The sequence below is a fragment of the Gadus macrocephalus genome, chromosome 16, assembly GCF_031168955.1.
Source record: "Gadus macrocephalus chromosome 16, ASM3116895v1".
Classification (NCBI taxonomy): domain Eukaryota; kingdom Metazoa; phylum Chordata; class Actinopteri; order Gadiformes; family Gadidae; genus Gadus; species Gadus macrocephalus.
This window is the reverse complement of record NC_082397.1, coordinates 23,564,657-23,581,074: the sequence shown is the minus strand read 5'-3', so window position 1 is coordinate 23,581,074 and position 16,418 is coordinate 23,564,657.

The window sequence follows — 16,418 nt, the reverse complement described above, 5'->3', positions numbered from 1 at the left end:
GGGCTCCTACTGCTTTTGTTTTAATATCTGCTGTGTCTATGTAAACAGTAGAGGCTTAAATGACGCACAGATAAATCAAGCGCATTTATATAGACTAAACCCATAGCAATAATGTGGAAACCCCAGTCGATAATGTAACAAATTTCTGAGCATATAATATAATAACATTTTGCCTACAATTTTACAACGTATAACATTCAATCACCACAAATGAGTATGAGTGAGTATGTCTTTAAAGGTCCCATGACATGAAAATCTCAATTTATGAGGTTTTCTAACATAAATATGAGTTCCCCTAGCCTGCCTATGGTCCCCCAGTGGCTAAAACTTGCGTTTGGTGTAAAACGAGCACTAGCTGTTCTGCTCGCCTTTGAAAAAACGGAGGCTCAAGCGCGCTGATTTGGAAATCTGTGCTCATGACGTCATGAGGAATCTCAGCTCCTCCCCTTACTCTGCCTGGCCCGCCCAGAGACGTTGGCCCGCCAATGAGACTCGACCGTGCGAGCGCCACATGTGTGTGTGTGAATACACACACTGTAACGCAAGTGTTTCTTGTCGGTTCTTTGATGTGTCTTGTATTTCCACAACAAGACTGTCGTGGGGGTTATCTAAGCCATGGTTGGGAAGGAATTGGGGGAAAGGAACTCGCTGAAGTACATGAACTGCGACATGCCGCCGGTTGCCGCGAGGCACCATCGCTCGGCAGCGGGCAGCCGGCCGCAGGCAGCGCGCGGTTCAGTCGACTTCAGGTTGATGTGGAAGAACCAGAGACGTCGCAGAACCCGACAAAGACGTTTGTGATTCATAATATCGTCTGGAGGCGCACACAATATGTTATATGATATAGATATCTATGTATTATATGATATTATTTAGATATAGAGCTCCAGGACTGTAACGCAAGTGTTGTACACTTCCTTGTTATTTGGATAACCGTTCTGCTGTTGGTGTGATGGCGCATAACACGTCAGGTATTTCTACAACGAGACTCGTATTGGGGGTTATCTCAGCCAAGGTTGAGAATGAATTGGGGGGAAGGAACTTTGGCTTTGACTCCCTCAAGAACATGAACCACGACATGGAGGAGAAAGGGATTGTTGGCGGCGAATGTCTCCCGCTTGAGCCCCGCTGAGGGACCACCGCCGGAGGCGGAGGTGCATAAGAGCTGCCCGGCAAAGATCCCTTTCTCCTCCTTGTCGTGGTTCATGTTCTTGAGGGAGTCAAAGCCAAAGTTCCTTCCCCCAATTCATTCTCAACCTTGGCTGAGATAACCCCCAATACGAGTCTCGTTGTAGAAATACCAGATACGAGAGTCCGACGTCACACCAACAGCAGAACGGTTATCCAAATAACAAGGAAGTGTACAACACTTGCGTTACAGTCCTGGAGCTCTATATCTAAATAATATCATATACATAGATATCTATATCATATAACATATTGTGTGCGCCTCCAGACGATATTATGAATCACAAACGACTTTGTCGGGTTCTGCGACGTCTCTGGTTCTTCCACTTTCACATCAACCTGAAGTCGACTGAACCGCGCGCTGCCTGCTGCCGGCTGCCCGCTGCCGGGCGATGGTGCCTTGCGGCAACCGGCGGCATGTCGCAGTTCATGTACTTCAGCGAGTCAAATCAAAGTTCCTTTCCCCCAATTCCTTCTCAACCATGGCTCAGATAACTCCCACGACAGTCTCGTTGTGGAAATACAAGACACGTCAAAGAACCGACAAGAAACACTTGCGTTACAGTGTGTGTATTCACATTGATGTGGACGTTGAAGAACCAGGAACGTCGGAGAACCCAACGCGGTCGTTTGAGATTCATAATATCGGCTCACACAGCTTTTGGCCGTGATAATATATATTATATGATATAGATATCTGTGTAGGCTATATGATAATATTTAGATATAGAGCTCCAGGACTCCCGTGTGTTCTAGAATATTTACAGAACACGGCTAAAGGCTGTGTGCAGCTCGCCATTGCGATACATCCACTGTAAACAGAGCGCATGGTGGCTGCAAGCTGCTCAGGGCCACACCCCCACCCTCCTCCTTGACACGCCCACCGAAACAGCGCATTTGGGGGAAGCTCAATGTGCGACTGGCTCGGAGTGGCTGTAACTCTGCACCACGGCTGAATTTAGGGAACGTCTTTGAATACTGCGTTAGTTGCCCACTAATACCTATATTAAAGAATACATAAAATAGCATGTCATGGGACCTTTAAGAAAGTTGTCTCATATCTGGCTGTAGGTGAGGCTTGAAACTAAGAACTCTAGTGTTTAGCATTGCAATTGGTTGTACTAACTTTAACCTTGCCGTTTGTAAGAGGTCGTTGATGCTAGTATCATTTACAAGGTGACAACAATAGGCTGGATTGCCGGGCGGAGCTAAGGCTGCCTGAGCTATCTTTTGCATTTAAAGGCTAGCTATTATTAGCGTCAGCTGTAGCATCAGAACCCGGGAAACAAAGACTGAGGGAGTCTCGCTGTGGGAGTCCCTTGAGGAAGACCAGGGAAGCCACCCTGATTGTAGCTATTTGTCGTACTTCACTCATCGTCAGGATTTCCACTCATAGACAACGCCACCATAGATCCTCTGCTCGGCGCAGCAACCCATCCAATGTGCGGCCTCCACTGAACCTTGCCAACACTGACCTTGAAGTGATGGAAGGAGTCTGGAACTGGCAATCAGCGGTCAAGAAGGGAGACATACGGTCAAGAATTCTTGATTTACGGTCAAGAATCTCGGCCTACGTGTCCTTCATGACCCTCCACTTTCTGGCCCTGACAGAGACTTGGATCACGCCAGAGAACTCTGCTACTCCTGCTGCCCTCTCAACCATCTACTCATTCTCATACACCTCAAGAGCATCAGGGCGAGGAGGAGGGACCAGACTCCTCATCTCGCCGAAGTGGTCCTACCAGGTCCTTCCACTAGAACAAATGGCCAGATCTGCATTTGAACTCCACGCTGTCACTGTCACCCTTCCCATCAAGCTCTTCCTTATGCCAGGGAAATATGGCCCACACATAGACTTACTGGTCACTGTTGAGAACATCACTGTATCTCCTTCTCCAACTGCCAGAAATCTCGGTGTGGTACTGGACAATCGGTTATGCTGCACCGCAAACATCCCTGCGGTGGCCTGATCCAGCAGTTTTGCAGCTCAGCTTCTAGTCCAATCACTGGTCATCTCCCGCCTTGATTACTGCAACTCGCTCCTGGCTGGACTCCCTGCCACTGCGATTAAACCTTTGCAGCGCATCCACAATGCGGTAGCGCACCTCGTGTTCAACCTACCCAAGTTCTCCCATGTGGTCCCCTCTTCCGGGAACTCCACTGGCTCCCTGTAGTAGCTCGCATCAGATTCAAGAGGATGGTACTGGCATACAAGGCAGTCAATAGAACTGCCCCTGCCTACCTCCAAGCGTTGGTCAAGCCACACACCCCAGCTCGATCCCTCCGATCAACTACCTCAGCTGGACGTCTGTTACCGCCATCGCTAAGAGCAAGCAAAGGTCGGTCAGCAAAGTCACAACTTTCTCTGTTTTGGGACCTCAGTGCTCTGCCGATGTCAGGATCGCAGAGTCGCTCACCAGCTTCCGCAAAAGACTCAAAACTCACCTGTTCAGAGTTCTCCTCAACTCTGCATAGCAACCCAGTCCCTTCCGGCCACCATTGTATGTTGTACGTCCTAGCCCTTAATGTCCACACTTATTAACAGTACTTAATTGTGTAGCATCTGCGGTAGCTGCCATCACTGCTGTACACGGGGTATGGGTTAGCCTAGCGATTGTTAGTACTTGCACTTGGTTCTATGAACATCTTTACTGTACTGACAGCGATATATTGTTTCACATCTTACGACAAATATACTTATTGTAAGTCGCTTTGGATGAAAGCGTCTGCTAAATGGCCTAAATATAAATGTAAATGTACAAATGTCAGGATATGTTGTTCACACATACGGTCCATCAGGAGAATATCAGGACTTACACGTGTGCCTGAAAGCAGCTAGTGTGTGAGCATTTGATTATATTATAAAATTAGTCAAATGGTAACAGGGTTAATTGTTCAATGGAAAGTGCAGTATACCATGCATGCAAATCAATTATCATTATGCTATATTCAAAATGCAATGAAAACCAATCGTTCATTCTCCCGTGTTTATGGACACTTCTGGTCCGATTAGAAGTGTAAGAACAGCTCAATCTGAATAGAATTCCATGCGGTAAAGAAGAGGTGGTGTAGTCCGCTTTATTACATGGGTCTTCTCAATGCCATGGAATGCTCCGTTTACTTGCATGGGCCCTTCACAACTTCCGGCGGTGAATTATATTTGATAATTCACTGTTACTAAGTATAATCATGAGTATAATTGACCGCTGTCAAGGAAAATAAAGGATTATTTGCCTCTAATGACGGTTTTGGTATCACTCCGCAAGTACCAGTGACTTGTCAACCCCAGCGTCTCCGGTTGCTTAGTAACGCCAAGTCTTTGGCGGACTATTTCTCTGCTGAACAACACTACGAATGGTAATTGTAAAAGACACAACGTGTGAAGATATTTTTTAGCATTAGCACTGTAAATAAGAACTTGTTCTTAATGATCTGCTTGGTTAAATAAAGATAAAATAAAAAAGAAATAGTATTATTGATAAAAAATGTACGTAATCGACGAAATTCATAACGATCAATTAATCGATCGTCGATTAATCATGCCCAATTGGGGAGGCTCAAGGAGGCGAGTAATATTAAGTTTGAGCAACAAAGTGTAAAGACATTTCGGGAGGCTCAAGGAGGAGGGTAATATTACATTCGAGCAACAAAGTATAGTCTTGTGGTGGACTCTATAGACATAATTCACCATACTGTGTTATTGACATGTTTTTGTTCTGTGTAACAGGGACACTGTCTCTTTAAGAATCATGTGACTTCTGTGTTGATATTTGCCAGTCGTTGCAATGTTCGACGCTTAAAGGTCCCATGGGATCCTACTTTATGGAGGCTTTAATATAGATATTAGTAGGCCCAAACACAGTATTTGAAGACGTTCCCGAAATTCAGCCGTGTTGCAGAATTACAGCCACTACGAGCCAGTTGCACATTGAGCTTTCCCCAAATACGCCGTTTCGGTGTCTGTAGCTTTAATGCAAATGAGGAGGAGAGAGGGGGGTCAGGGAGGAGGGTGGGGGTGTGGCCCTGAGCAGCTTGCAGCCACGATACCATGCGGTCTGTTTACAGTGGATGTATCGCAATGGCAAGGCGCTAACAGCCTTTTATATAAATAAAAGTAAATATTCTAGAACACACAGGGGCCGATTGCTCTGTCGCTAGCATAGCCACTTTTTAGAGTTTAACACGGGTTTAAACTCATCGGTGACGCAAGAAGTCACATGACGTCTTAAACTCCATTGCTGTGTCATATGTACTTGTGGTTTAACCTGCAGCTGCGTTTTACCTTGATCTCAATTGCTGTGTCTTCAGAGAAATTCACATCAGACACTAGAGGGCGTATTTTGTGCGTGTTAGTCTAATCTCGCAACTGACGTGGTTTTAGAGGAGACTAAACCAGTTTGCAGGATGAAACAAGGCTCCATCATAACCAACACACACACAGAATTAGTTTTATGAATAATAGGTACGATACATTTGCACTTATTACACCAAATAGGCCTTCAGTACAATACAGGCTACAATATAGGAGTTGCTTAAAGTGCCCAACTGAAACTCTACAAAGAACAGATTATTTGTATGTAAAAAAAATAAATGAACGCACAGAAGATCGTACCATTCAACGAAACATAAAAAGGTCAATCCTTAACTAAAATGGTCCAATTCTTCTCTGAGAATTGAAAGGCGTGACATTATCCTAATTACTCACATAGGCCTATTAGGTCTTCAATTAATTAAGTAATCACGTTTCCAGACACACACCAAGAGAAAACAATGACAAGTAATTGATTGACGTAGGTGAGGGCAGATTCCAGACTCAGATTTCCACAAAAAGTAGCCTAGACTATTTCATAATATATGTCAACATTATCAGCGTTTTTATTATATTAAAGTTCATTTTACATTCCCATTAAGTTTTTGTTGGTAATTATAGCACAAAATGCATCCACCATGAAGTTAAGACTGCATCTGCTCTGGGGTATACTAGAAATCAGAGTACTTCCGATTTCCAAGCAGTTTAAACCGAGTCAGCTAGGAATCAGCTGATCCTGTACGAATCGTTACACAGCAATGACGTTCAACCGCGTGCGCAGCTGCGTGTTAAACTCCAAAACCTCAGTTTTAAGGAGTACGGTTTTAAAGCGCAGCACAGCTAGCGCAATGCTAACTGACAGAGCAATCGGCCCACAGGAGTCCTGGAGCTCTTTATCTAAATAATATCATATTATACATAGATATCTATATCATATAATATATATTATCACAACCTAAAGCTGTGTGAGCCTCCAGTCAATATTATGAATCTCAAACAACTGCGTCGGGTTCTCCGACATCTCTGGTTCTTCCACGTCCACATCAATCTGAAGTAGACTGAACCACGACATGGAGGAGAAAGGGATTGTTGCCCGCGGTGGACTCCCGCCGAAGCCTCGCTGCCAAGGGAACACCGCCTAGGCAGCGGTCAGCGCTTAGGCACCACCAGCAGGGCTCAAGTGGGCACCCCCACCTCCTGCAGCGGCGAGGCAGCGGGAAGCAGGGCTCAAGTGGGAGAAATTCACGGTTCATGTACTTCAGGGAGTCAAAGCCAAAGTTCCTTTCCACCAATTCATTCTCAAACATGGCTGAGATAACCCCCACTACGAGTCTCGTTGTGGAAACACCAGCGACGAGAGTCCGACGTGTTATGCGCCGTAACACCAACAGCAGAACGGTTATCAAAATAACAAGGAAGTGTACAACCCTTGCGTTACAGTCCTGGAGCTCTATCAGGCGCGTCGTTAGACCTGGGCATTCAAGGCTATAGCCCCAGATCTTTTGGGATCAGCCCCGGATCTCTATGCCGTAAAAAAATATTATATATTAGTGCTGTCAAGCGATTAAAATATTTAATCGCGATTAATCGCATTAATGTCATAGTTAACTCGCGATTAATCACAATTTTTTTTTTAATTCTAGATATCCCTTGATTTCATGCTGCTAGCCTTTTAGTGAGATCAGAGTGTTGAGAAGGACAGTCATAAAATATGTTTGGTATGGATATAAGAAGAGAGACCCGCAGTGAATTCAACCCGGTCCACTTGACATCGGGTAGGTGCATGACAGTGGTAGGCTTACCGTAAAACTTCAATAGCCCAGGCTTTTATTTGCTTCAATCACTGAACTTTCGAACCAAAAAAAAAGGGAAACACTAACATTTAATATTTAAACCAGTATGAATATTCCTACCGTACGTAGGCTTATACACATTACCAGGCTATCGAATAACGCCCACACACACACACAGGCACACACGGTGGAGGAGTGCTAATCGGGAGAGTCGGGAGATTACTGCGGGAGCACCTTCCAGCAGCCTGAGTTTTGCGCCCGCAACCTCTCACTCATTCAACACAGCCGCAACACTAACAAACTGTCAACGTCGCAACCAAGGCGATTTTGTCTATAGGGGAGTAACTGAGCGGCCCCTCCACCTGGTACAGCCCAGGTGGACCTTGAACTGCGATTGGTCAGAAAGACGTAACAGCTAATGACAACATTGAACTCTCTAAAGGCTCGAACAGAGTGACACACAAACCAACCTGTGCCCTATACCACGAAGCTCGCTGAACATACCCAGGCTTTCTTGGGAAAACCTGGCTCGACAGAGCCGCAACTCACAATCACAGTTAAATGGTATCACGAAGCTCACTTTAGATTCAATTAGTTGAACCAGGTTTTCCGCTTTAGGTTCAGTGCGTGTTCACGTGAAAGGGGCGTTTTTTGCGTCATTTTTCTCACCTTTACGATAGATCAAGCAGTCTATATGAGTATAAGTGAAAAGATTCTGCATGTTGTCTGTAAAATAACTATGCCAAATGCAGAATTGTTCGCCATTAATCCAAATAGAATGATGATGATTTAAAAATGCATAAGCAACGTCCATCCTGCCTTATTCTATCATTTAGGGAATTCACTTTAAATACACCCTATTTAAGAAATGTATCGCATGTTTTCGACCGCTGAGAAGTAGCGGCTGTAGCGTAGTGGATTAGTATAAGACCCGAACGCCAGCGACCAGGGTTCAAATTCGCCGGTCTATCATCTTGCATTTTACCCCCATAGATGTGGTGCCAGCACGGCCTTGAAAATATGGGTTCAAGTTCGAAATAAGCACAAAAATATAATTCCATAAGCTTTAGTGAATAAGTATTCCATATGCATGAGAATTAGGACTTTTAAATTTTCACATAAATTCGCGTCACTTGGGAGTCGAACCCCCCGTGCAGAATTTCAAGACTGACACGCTACCTCCACTCTAGCACTCTGTCACTGAGACACAATGCGCAACAGTAATCATTGTCTACATAAGGTCCAAAAGGACGATCAAATAACGAACACCCTCTGATGAGAATCTGTATCTCTCATGAAGAACCCCAATTTGTTTGCACAATGACAATAAAGTCTGAAATCTGAATATCGTCAAGACAATGCCAAGGGATCGGTTCTGTCCCGTAAAACCCTTGTCTCCGGAGAGACGCCTGTACGAGAAGTGCGCCGGGGTCCACGGGAACACCCACAAATGGTGACGCCCAAGGGCGTCAGTTTGTTTTTAGAAGTGGTGGGGACAATAACCATAAGCTTGAGTGTGGTCTGAAAAGTGCTGGGTACCCTTATGTAAGCTATTCATCCATTCAACACTGCATTACAATATGCTCTACAGTGTATTGTCAGGTGTTGAAATGATTCGAATATTCGAATACTGGTTCGGAAAATTAGTATTTGAAGCTTAAATCAGTATTCTGAGCTTCGTTATTTTTTTTGTGACTTTACCAGAGCGAGGGAGGCAAACTATAAGCGTCAGCGACACCAAGCAGAGAAGCGAGAGAGGTGGAGGAAGAATAGATATCTTGTTTCCCTTTACTTTATAACACAACATTAGCGGGATCTCTGGAGGAAAAGTAATACTTAAAACCTTAGCTTAGTTGTTTCTTTACGTTCGCTGTACAGCGCCGCGCCAATCAACTGTGACTGGCTTGCTGCAGAGCGTTAGCGTCTTGGGAATACCCGGTCAATATAATGGATATAATATGGACACATAAGACAATCAATATTCGGTATTTGTTATGGATTTATTGTACAAATTCCCTGAAAAGATGCACGTTCCAGGATGAATTGAAAAGCTCCCGTAAGGGCTGAGATGACAGAGAACAGCTGATTTGGAACGGAGCAACAGCTGTTCGCTTTCACGGGGAAAAACTAAGGAACTTCAACCTACCAGCGAGCCTACTTCAACCACCGTGTGTAGGCCTACTAATTAACGTTCAAAAAGCTATGAAACAAAATATGCAGATACTGTCAAAATCAGTTCCAGGGAGTATATAAGGATTATTAATGTTGTTTTTGATGGTGTTTTTTTCTGGAACGAGTATTCGAATATTCGCTCGGAAAAACCAACGAGTATTCGAAGCCTGAAAAATGGCATTCGGGCCAACCCTATGAAGATCCTATTCGAACAATAAAAGTTGAAAACCACAGTTTGTGTTTTGGCTTGTTTTGCAAAACAGCGTTGGAAACACCAGGGTATTGGCTCGGGATATGTAGGCCTAATACTAATACACACAGGACAAAGAACAGTGTTGGCAATTTAACACTTATCTTGACATCGACAGAGTTTACCAGACAAACAATGCCAGACTGTAAAGGGGGTACGAAATGAAACGAGGTACTGAGCATCAGCCTTTTGAAGACGCGCAAGGGCTGCTGGTAGCATTTTATGCTGCATTAAAAAAAGAAAAATACAAGCACCCAGAGGAGAATTGCATCTGCCAAATCCTGACCACCAGCAAACACTTGCGTAGGACCAATGTAGACTTCACTCGTTACAACATCATAAGAAAATTGTCCGCAAATAAAATCCCCTTCAGTTTAGGATAATCACACAGGTTATGCGAGAACATATTTATGTCAGGATAGGCCTACCAGGCTCCAAGTCGTCACATATCTCAATCAGACAAAACCAACTATAACCACATTGGCATAGCAATCGCACCGTGTGTAGCTGCTACTAGCTGCAATCTATATATACAACGCATACTAACTGAAGCACCAACCAGAATCAGATCAAAATCGCTTGGGACCGTTGGTAAACTTTGGCCAGGTCATCACGATTCACGAGCAAACAGAACCAGCAGCAAAGTTTACGTAAACCAATTTCTTACCTTATGTGGCCCTCCACATGCAGGCTAGATGACGTATCCATATCGATATCCAGTGTCACAAACATGCTTTTTATAGGAAGCAAAAGGACCGGCTATTTTCTGAATAAAAATGTCAATTTTGGCTGTCTGTCTTGAAACTTCTCCAGTGCGTTCACCCCAAAAAGCAACGGGACGACAAGATCCCATACAAAGTGAACGTATAGACGCGTATCGGGCGAATATTTTTGATTTGTCGCGCCACACTTTCGCCGTGCACAGGCAAGCACGTTCACGAGGATTTGTGGCGCGAAAAATTTCAACTTTGACACGAATTTCGCGTGATGACAGCCAATCAGCGTTCAACAGCGTGGCCACTGAGTGACATGTGTAACGTAACAGCCAATCAGCGTTCAACCGTCAAACTCAGCGCAGTGCAGTCCGGGGTGTACTGCAGCATGGAGGAGAAAGTGATTATTGCCGTTTGCGACTCTCGGAGCTCTATATATAATATAATATAATATTGTATATATAATATCAGTCACGGCCAAAAGCTCTGTGTGCCTCCGGATGGCCGTAGCGCAGGGAGCTCATAGGGATTGGGCTTCTCGGGAGTCGGGGTTTGTTTACCGGCGTTGCCGCCTATCACATGATTTTAGACTCTACGATTTCGGTTGAGTATGTGGGGATATTTTTTATTTTTATTTTTTTTAAAGTGGTGGGGACAAAATTCGTTTTTCAAATAGTGGGGGGGACATGTCCCCCCCGTCCCCCCCGTAATCGACGCCTATGGTGACGCCATTGTCAGAGGAGGGGCTAGGAAGCTGCGCACCCTGATTTAAGTAGCCGATCTCCGGCTAGACTAAGCCGAAAAACTGCTCCCGACCAGGTTCGGTTGCGAGCATAAGTCACCATGGTGATACAGCGACGCTAAAAGAGATCGACTTTCGTGGTACAACTAACCCAGGCTTGGAGCTCAACATACCTCGCTAACCCTCTAAGCGAGCTTCGTGGTACAGGGCCCTGGTCTCACAGGAATCCGTGAAATGACTACGGACGCTTAACTCGAAATCCGTGGCCACATCACGGAAATCGGCGTGTTTCCGTGATGTGGCCACGGACTTCGAGTTAAGCGTCCGTAGTCATTTCACGTATTCCTGTGAGACCAGGTCGCACAAACACACACACACACTTTTAAGTTTTTTTTTCACCCGCTCCGTATCCGTGCATGCCCCAACAAGTTTGTGCGGCGTACTTGTTGTTTTGTTTCCGGTGTAGATCCAGTATGTTGTTGTAGTTTTTCTAACGCAACCAGTTGTTGCTAGGCAGCAGGTGAAAAAACGACGTTTGCCAAGCCAAAAGAGCGTTAATCTTGCGTTCAAAAAATTATCGCTGTTAAAATTGGTTTGCGTTTACGCCGTTAATAACGAGTTACATTGACAGCACTATTATATATATTGTGGCAGACGCCAGGGAGGAAGGAGGGGAGTGGTAGATCTGGAAACCTACTGGCTCCACCCCCAAGCCATATATGGACTTCCTCGAGGCATATATGGACTTTAACGAGGCAGGCCTGAAGGCCATTAAGATAGAGTGCTTGCTGATAAAGAGGGGAGCAGGCTACCACAAGCCGGAGTTAGGGCTGGGGCTAGCGAGCAGGCAGGATCTGTTGGAAGCTCGGTACGGCCGACTACAGAGAGCCTCTGCGTGAGCTTCTGTAAATCTTGTACGGCCAAGAGGGTAAGAAACCTGGAACTTAGATCGACAACCTGTGTCCCGACCATTTCCTGTTTGGGACCCTCCCGGCGACGACTCCTGAACACGTACTTTGGATTACCCTTTGTTTCACTCTGGTGATAATTAGTTTCCCTGTAAATAAACCCTCCCTTTGAACTGCTGTGTGTTGGATCGTTTTGTCTATTCAACTTGGTAGCGTGGAAACCCCACACCCACTGGCCCGCTACAATATATATAGTAATAATGGCTGCTTTCACATATACACGTAAATACTACTCTTCTGAATATATGCTGAATCGTTGCAGCAACATTGACGACGATCGCGATGAGTTCTGCGGTCTGTTTTGCCTCCGTGCTGTCTGCGTCAAACCAAAACAAACCTGAGTGAAAGTGTAACGGGCTCAATGATGAGGTTGATTTCTTGGTCTCACAATCGATTTATTTGGTCATGTTTTCTGTAACAGACAAAACACATTCCGTTTCTGGCAACAGTTCGCAATGCACGTCTTTCATTCAGAACTCGCGATGCATTCTATTTCTTCATAAAACACAACAGTACGATCCCCTTGCGTGGTCACATGACCTTACTGGAGGGAAACATCGGCTAACCTACTACTACGCGCCAATGAGTAGTCCGCAAACACATCGAGTCTAACTTTAACAAACGGCATAATTAACCTTTACATGTTATATTACATTATATTAACCGATAGCATCATTGTGCAGAAAACTAACACCAGCTCACCTGTAACAGACAAAACACATTCCGTTTCTGGCAACGGTTCGCAATGAACGTCTTTCATTCAGAACTCGCGATACATTCTATTTCTTCGAGCTCTGGTGATACGTACCATAGCGCTACTGCCCCCTAGTGGAATGGCTGGTGCATTTACAACCAACCTAACAGTCCGTCCACACCAGAAGCGAATTGAGCGACCAAATCGCCGGAAGTCATTCACTTTCTATGGGCAAGAGCGACCAAAGCGACCAAAGCGACCAACGCTACCAGCGGCCAAAGTTGAGCGACCAGAGCGTCAAAAAGAAGTTGAAAACTTTTTAGCTTTATGCAAATGACTTTTATTCGCTTCAGCGGCCAAACACTGACAGCCAATCGGAATGTAGACGCTCTTCGCTTGCGTGGATCCCAGGGAACATCGGCAGGCACTTTGGTTCCTACCTACCTTTATTGAACAAAATGTCGGCTGAAGTATTAATCGCGGCTGTAACTGGGCACCCGGTGTTGTACGAACCCACCCTTTTTCAGTTCAGAGATCGAAACGCCATAGTGGTTTGGATATCAAGTGATGATAAGCGGGAGTATTTATAGGCTACATCTAGAACGTTCGTATTTAAGCGGGACTCATTTTAATTTGCTCTACATGCCACCAATCTAACCAACCAATCGCGTGAAGCATGCTTTAAACAAAACCAAAAAAGTTTTTGAAATCGTCACATAAACAAACTAATCGACAAGACGAGGGATAAATGACAAGGGATATATCTCTTGTCTTTTATCCCTCTATTCCCCACTATTCACGGAGCCTGAGGTGAATAATTGTTAATTAAATAGTCTAGATAGATAGCCTAGTCAAGTCTTTATTAATACCAAACGACACAAATCGTCGGGAATCCATTTAGGTGGTTCGGCCCACACAGGACAGTAGCCTACAAGACCACACAGAACAAGTCTGACTGGACATACACACAATACATCACATTAAAACTAGACACGCGTTGATAGATAGATAGACAGAAAGACCTAGATAGATATGTTCCATTATTTGCCTTGCGGAGCCAACCAGTCCTGTGCACGTATGCAAATTAGCCATGTGCGCTAATGTCTATGTTTTGAATGCGACGAATGAGTGCAGATCATGATTTGCAGATCCAGATCAGTGAAACATATTTCAACTACTACAGCACGCAGGGTTTTTTGTTCTCGGTTGTAATTAGCCTACATTTTAGGATTTTTTTTTATATTGGGGGGAATCACTGTCCTACTTGTTGTCGAAGCACTTTATCGAACAAGCAAAACCGTCTCGGCAATATGGCCAAGGTGTATGGGAGAGTTCACTATTTGATATGGCTGTCTGTAGGGCCTACTAAACGGATACGGCTCCTTTAAATGCGTCTGCATAATTGAATTGTACGTCATGAGCGACTTGAGCGACCAAAGCGAACAGAAAAATTTGCAGCGAAACTTTGTGAGCGACCAAAGCGTCTTTGACGCTTTGGTCGCTCCTGGTGTGGACGTACAGTAACAGAAACTGGTTGAACTCAGCAGAACTATTAACTATCCTGAACCCAGAGTGCCACAAAAGCGGCAACACTTATCCCGCCTCCTGCAAACTTACATAATATCCCTCCCCTTGCAATGCCGGCGCCGTCGAAAAGTGTGACCCCAGAGGGCGCTGTTGCTCATTTTCAGCAACATGCACGAGTTTGAAGCTAGACTCGGAATGGGTACATTCGTTTTGTGACACAGGGCAATGCTTTCTTTCTTGAAAGCGTCTTACTGACTGTAGCGTCTTATGGGGAAAGAAGCAACAGTGATTGACCGTACTAAACACCTAATCCATTCTATGGGTCTGTGAAATGCAAATGAAATCAAATGTAGCCTATTTATTAAGCACATTTTATGTTTTTGTTATAATGCCCACCGTTTTTATTTGTATGCCCACCGTTATTATTATTTTTTACTGCCGTTTATGAAATAAATATGAACTAATGCCACAATTATTCATGTCTGCGATCATCAAAGAGTCCACAAGCAACGCTGGTCACAATCAACGATGCCTCAATCAATCTAGCGCACCGTCGAATTCTGCACCCACACTATAAATGCAGGGAAAATTAGTCAAACCCCAACCAAATGTTTTCAGGTCATTTGTCGTCCTCATATCTGTATGTGCACACAATTATTCATGTTTGCGATCATCACAGAGTCCACAAGCAGCAGGTCGCAATCCACGATGGGTCACAATTCATGACAGCAGACCGTCGAAATCTGCGACCACACTGTAAATGCGGGGAAAATTAGTCAAACCCCTACCAAATGTTTTCAGGTCATTTGTCGTCCTCATATCTGTATTTGGACACAATTATTCGTGTTTGCGATCATCACAGAGTCCACAAGCAGCAGGTCGCAATCCCCGATGGGTCACAATTCATGACATCTGACTGTCGAAATCTGCGACCACACTGTAAATGCGGGGAAAATGAGTCAAACTCCAACCAAATGTTTTCAGGTCATTTGTCGTCCTCATATCTGTATGTGTGCACAATTATTCATGTCTGCGATCATCACAGAGTCCACAAGCAGCAGGTCGCAATCCACGATGGGTCACTTAACCTACCTGCTTCATCATGTAAACAATTATGACGTTGGATGTGTCTGATTGGATCCAATTTGAATTCCGTGAATATAAACAGATTGACAACCGTTATCAGAAAGTTAACCACCACAACGTAGACTTTATCTGCAGCAGTTCAAAAGACAAGTTTCAACAGCAGTTTCGAATATATTGTAGCCTATATTGTATATATATTATATATGTATAGGCTATATTATGGAGAAACTAATGTTTGATCAATTGAGGGAGTTTCTCATCAATGAAGAGTTTCCCAAAGAATTGGACAAGAAACAGCGCTGGACATTTCGACGACGAGCCTCCAACTTTTTGATCGATGGTAGGCCAAAAGTAGATATTTAATATATTATTGCAATGAATAATTTATCAATAAATTATGCAGTTATGCTTTGCAACTCATGTGAGTCTGTAGGCCGAATTAAACTAGGTTTAAAGGGTAGCCTATCAATAATTGCCATCCTATCTTCTAGACGGCGAATTGTTTTATGTCAGACGTAGGGGCTCGGACAAGGAGGAAAAGGTGAAAGTGGTCTGTGGGGCAGCTGAGGCCGACGCCTTATTTAAAGAATTTCACTGCAGTGACATTGGTGCACACTGCGGCCAAATTCGTAACAGGAGTGTGATATCACAGAGGTTCTACTGGCCTGGCATGTCCACAGACATTGAGAATTGGGTTTGTTTTTGCTTTCATATTTAATAATTTTCTACTTTATTCAGCACAAAAAAAACGGCAAATCACATGAAAATCTCTTCCATAGGTATCACAATGCACTGTGTGTCAGCAAAGTCGACATGACCTCAAGCTTGCCACAGAGTATATACCAATAAAGGTATAACATGTCATTTTTGTGTCTTTTAACCCATGTTCCTATAGATGTGAGGAACATTCATCATATTTTCAACATATTTCATGTGTGAATAACATAGCAATTACCTCTTTCTCTGTCTTTCTCTC